Genomic DNA, 6,000 nt, shown 5'->3' with positions numbered 1-6,000 from the left:
TTCGATGAAAAGACAGATTATACGAAATCGTCGGATAATCAATGGAATATGATAGCTATCAAATATATGCTGGTTACATAGATGTCTTTAGATATTTGATGGTAGTCTGGATCTAAAAAAAATATCATTTAAATTCCGACATTTTTTTTCCGATTTCAATCATTCCTTTAGATTCTTCCATCAGAATTTCCACCCAAATGTAGTAGTGAGTAAAAAATAACATAGTATTTATGTATGTCAGTGGAAGTTGTCGAGAAGATTCCATAAAAATCCAAGTGGACTCTCTCCAAGACTACATTTTCTTTGTTGTCTCGATCAGGGAAACTTTTAAAGATGGAAAATTATCCTCAAGTTTAAAAACATTTAAGAATCTCACTAAGCCCTAATATGCAAACTATAAAAATTTTATTGATGTATTTGTAAAATTACAAAAATTTATAATTATTTTATATATACTCTCTATATAATGTTCCAATTTTTAAGGTAAGATAATTTTATATTGTAAAATTTGGGCGAATCATTTTTATAAATAGTGAAAATTGGTGAATCTTTTTTTTCGGAAAAATAATGGAAAGTTATCCCACCTGCGAATATTAGCCCCTAAAATTTTCCATGGTATCGATCATGTAATGTGGATTTTACATACTTCCCCAAGGTACAACCCTTGCAGAAATCCCTCTACTCAAGTGATCCATTAGGGAGGACAGTGGTTATCTATTACATAATTTTAAGGGCACTAAATGACCAAGTCCTATATGTCATAGTTCACAAACATCTCGACTCTACACTTTCTCTACCTTGCTTCTTAATGGAGCAAAATATTCCACATCAATTTTGTACAGGTTCTTCACACGAACCCCAATCTACTTCACCTTGCGAGTGGCTATATGTATAAAAAGTATTTCCCTTTACTAAAGATTATATCATAGCCACACTCTTCCAAAACTGCTATAGAGATGAGGTTCTTCTTCAGGCTTGGTACAAACATAACATATTTGAGGTGAAGAGGGGATCATGAGTTCCTCTTAAAGGTTATTGTACCAATCTTGTAGCATTATACCTTTTGTCATCCATAAGCTTAATATGCATCTACAGATCTTTCTCCTCTAGGTCACTAAAAAGATCTCTACAACCTATCATGTGGCATTTGAGTCCAAGTACCACACACTCCCCATCATAGTATTTCCCATATATGCCATCAGAATGGAATCTAACTTAAATTGTGAAGCCAATGCTTCACTGAATGCTCCTCCTGAGTACTTCTTGCTAGAAATTTTGTGTGGATGCTTTATAACATACTATCCGAATTCATAACAATTGAAGTATTTTATTTTGGACAAGTTTTTCGTCTTTCCCCCTTGGCAGGATTCTGGTTTGGTTTGAGATTTCCTCCCTTTTGCCTTCTTTCCTTTTCTAACCAATGCAAAATTCTCTTCATCCTATCCCTTGGATGAACTTCCATCTCTGGTATTTCACCTTATTTCTTCTTATACCAAATCAAACCATAAGAGTTCCCAATTTAGTAATTTATCCCTCCCATTCACCGAGTCCTGGTAGCTACACCAGGATTGTAGAAGGCCTGTAAGTTCTAGCCTCACCATTTCATCTTCTACAACATTCACACCAACCCCTCCAATTTCATCTCGAAATTTTGTAAATATGGTCAGACACTGTGAAATAGTATCGTTCTTCTGCATCTTAATGTTTTGAAGTTTGTCTTTTATTGACAATTTTCGATGGCCACTGCTATTTTTGGATAGGTGAGTCAGTGCCTTTCACATAGAAAATGGTGTCTCTTTTCCATGGATATTTGAGATAATGTGGTCTCTCACTACCTCCAGTATTATTATGCTCGCCTTAGCTACATCTTTCTTTCATTAGGCTAGCTTTTGGGCATCCACTGATCCTAGTTTTGGAATGTTTATCTTGACATAATCTAGCAATCCATTTTCATCAACAACTTCCTCCATGCGATCCTTCCAGGAAATGAAATTTTAGTTTCCTTCCAAGGCATACTCTAATCTCAGTCCATTCTCCCAACTCCGAGGAAATCCTGCTACACTAAAGCTACAAATTCGAATCTCCTTAGGAACAACTTTTAAATTCTTGTTCTAATGTGAATCCTGCTCTGATACCATGTAGAAATTTGATATAATTGCAGTTTATCAAGAAATTTCAATTAAAATCAAGAGACACAACTCTACTCCACTGATTTGTGGAATGAAATTCAAAATTTAGAACAACATGTATAGAAATGCAATAAGAAAAACCACAAATACAAAATGATTTCTAGGAGAACCGAACTAGGAAAAACCCCTGAAGCCTATTTGCATTAACAAATGAATTGAGAAACCATTACAATTGCTAGCTCCAATTCTAAGCTCAAATTGAAAAAGAATAATTTTCTTGACGAAATTGGCCCCTATTATTTAGGAATTCCCTCCAAAATGATTGTGCAATTCCCAAGCATTAATCATTGATTGCATGCAACACCTATACACTCAACACTAGTTTACAATTAATGTTACATTGCCTTGGAATCTCCACCATAGCTGAGTAATTTGAATTCCTTGCATTCATGAGCTATTTTTGGTTGATTGATTGGTTAACTAGATGATCTCTGAGTTATATTGGCATCCCACTACAAAATTGACCACCAACTAGTTCTATTAACTTTTAGAACTATTTTAACTGAACACAACTAGAAATAACTAAATTGTATTGTTATAAATTGGTAACCAAAAGATGAAAACTGAACTCTAAGCCCACTAACTCAAATTTACTTATCTAACCTCAGTTAATTGTCTCCAATTTTTCTGCTAATGTGGAAATTTTGAATTTTCTCAATTTGAACAAGGCTAAGTCAAATTGAGCCTTTTTTGCTACACTTCTCAACAATAGAAATATTAGAACCCATTATAATTTTTCTTGCCTTTTCCAGACACAAGAACATCAAGATATACCAAATGAATGTGAAATCAACCTTTCTCAATGGTGATCTCAAAGAAGAAGTATATATAGAATAGCGAGAAGGATTCATGTTCTCCAATAATGAAGATTATGTCTGCAAACTAAAAAATGATTTATATGGGCTCAAACAAACCCCTAGAGCTTGGTATATTAGATTGAAAAATATCTACAACAACAAGGGTTTAAGAGATGCACTATAGAAAGAAACATCTACATAAAATTTTAAGATGAGCATTTATTGGTTGTTGTGGTTTGTGTATATGATACCATCTTTGGAAACAACTTGGAATAGTTGGGACACTAATTTGTTGGTTCTATGTAGAAATAATTTGAGATGCCATGATGGAGTAATTTTCCTTCTTTATCTGGTAGAAAATATCTCAATCTAAGGATGACATCTTCCTCTCCTAATCCAATTATCTAAGAGAAAAATCAAAGAAATTTGGGATGGAGGAATGCAGTCCATTTAGTACCCCCATGGTTACTAGTTGTAAGCTCTGTAAAGAGGATGTACGCCCAATGAAGAAACCCCCACTGAAACTTTGCATCCTACTCTTTAATTAAACAAATAAGTTGAGTAGTTTCCAAAACTCATTCAAGATGTGTCATTTGGATGTAGGAGAAACATCTCCTATTTGCACTAAGCCATCAAACTAATACATCAAGGGAGGTATGGAGGTATGTATGTATATGTATGTATGTATATATATATATATATATATATATATATATATATATATATATATATATATATATATACACACACAAATTAACTTATATATAGTTTTAATATATGATCATTTTTATTAATTTTATAATTTTAAACATTTATAAATTATATAGTTTAAGCAATATGAGGATGATTATCTTTGATATATAAATTGTATTTTAAATAACATATTTAAATTCTTGTTTGAATTTACTATAGGTTTTTTTGGCATATTGGAGTCAAAGATGTAGATAGATCAATTACATATGAAGTTGAAACAATAAAAGGGACTCGAAAATTGCATTCAATTAAAAAAAAGGATTACCGAAATGCGTTTGCATTTGATAAAATAAAATATTCTTGGTTTTGTCCTGTTTTCATAGAGGACACACAATCTAATGATGTTTGTGAAAAAAATATGTATGAAAAAACTTGGCAACATACAAAACTAAATACAAAGGGGAAAATGTCAGTTGCAAGCTTCGAAGAGATGGAATCATAGGAGACTATAGTATCATGTGAAGGTGGTCAGGTTTCTGATCTTCTTATATAAGGTAACATTTCAATTGATTTCAAAAGATATATATATGTGAGTATGTGTGTGTGTGTGTGTGTGTTTTATGTTTTTTAAAATAAATGCATATAAGTATCTAGATAATAGTTAAATTATAAAGATCTAGAAATAAATAATAAAATCAAGTCCATATTGATAAATTTAATTTCATGTTAATTATGATCTGAATTTACACTTTTTTTATTATGCAGGAGATGTTTTGTTTTAGTTGCACTCATTAACAACATAGAAAATGTCAAGTATTATTTGATGCGGTGCACTGAATGAAAGATGAATTTATTAGAAGACTATGATTATAATGGTTTTATATATGAAAGAGGGCCTATTATTATGAAAGGTTATTTTTCCAAGAAACTCACCAAACTGAGAGTGATGTTTACTTTCAAGACTATCAACCTGATGTCGTAACTTGTCAATATAGTCACTTGGTGTGTGAAGAGCACATAAATTTGATAGAAGTTCAATCAAAAAAACAATTGAAAGTTAAAAAATGGAGAATGTCAAAAGGTGACCATGAACAGAACATTGAAGAAGACATTCCTTTAGACTTTTTTTAATTGAACTGCCCAACAATTTCTTCTACTTGGATTCATATTTGAGAACTTAGAGTTCAAATAAATTGTTAGCATTTCTTTTTGTGCACTCTCAAGTTGTACATTCTTAAGAATGTGATGATGTGAAAGTGATAACTATTGCGTCTTGTATTGAGTTACAAAGTCATATGTATATTGCTTGCTCTGTAGACATGTATTGAGGATTTACTGCTTTGTTAATTTGTGATGTATACTATGCTATTACTACCCTGTTCATTTGTGATTTTGGTTGGTTGAGCCGAGCATTGTTACTGCTCTGTTAATTTGGGATTGTGGTTGGTTGAGCCATTTACTAAGAATCATTTACTAACATTATAGGAATGAAAAGTGTACCAACTAAATGCAAATTTACTTTCATTTCTACATATTTATGAACTTAAAGTATATGTAAAACCTTTAAAAACATCAAACCATGCATGCATCATGCAAATTGTGGGCCATGTTTTATATTGAAAATTTGATCTAACTTATAATTTTGCATTCAAACAACTTTATATTAAAATTTTACTATCAACAATATCCATAGTAGTATTTCTATACGTCAAAGCAAAATGTACATACCATATTTTATAATGCAATTTTAAGTTATCATTGTTTTAGACATCTACACCGAATTATAAGATTCATTCAAATGCAAAATGTAGACCTCACATTTTGTAATTTTCAATTTCAATAGATTCATTTTAAATAACTCAAGCCAAAACAACTTTAAACAAAACCTAGGAATCATATGCTAACATTATAGGAATGATTGAATGCAAAACATATCAACTAAATGCAAATATGTAAAAATTTTAAAAGCACCAAAGAACTTTATATTAAAAGTTAACAATCAACTGACATCAATAGTAGCATCTATATACATGAATGAAAAATGTACATATCATATTTTATAATGCAATTTTAAGTTATCATTGTTTTATACATCTACAGTAAATTATAACACTCATTCAAATGAAAATTGTAGACCTCACATTTTGGAATTTGAAATTTTAATAGATCCATTTTGAATAACTAAAGACAAAACTACTTTAAACAAAACCTAGTAATCATCTACTAACATTATAGGAATTATTGAATGCAAAATGTACCGACTAAATGAAAATATGTAAAACCTTTAAAAACATCAAACCATGCATGCATCATGAAAATTG

This window comes from Pinus tabuliformis, chromosome 1_1 (assembly GCF_031772625.1).
Source record: "Pinus tabuliformis cultivar Carrire ecotype Pingquan chromosome 1_1, CPIR1, whole genome shotgun sequence".
In the NCBI taxonomy this organism is placed as follows: domain Eukaryota; kingdom Viridiplantae; phylum Streptophyta; class Pinopsida; order Pinales; family Pinaceae; genus Pinus; species Pinus tabuliformis.
The sequence above is the reverse complement of the archived record's forward strand: the minus strand, read 5'-3'. Positions refer to the sequence as shown.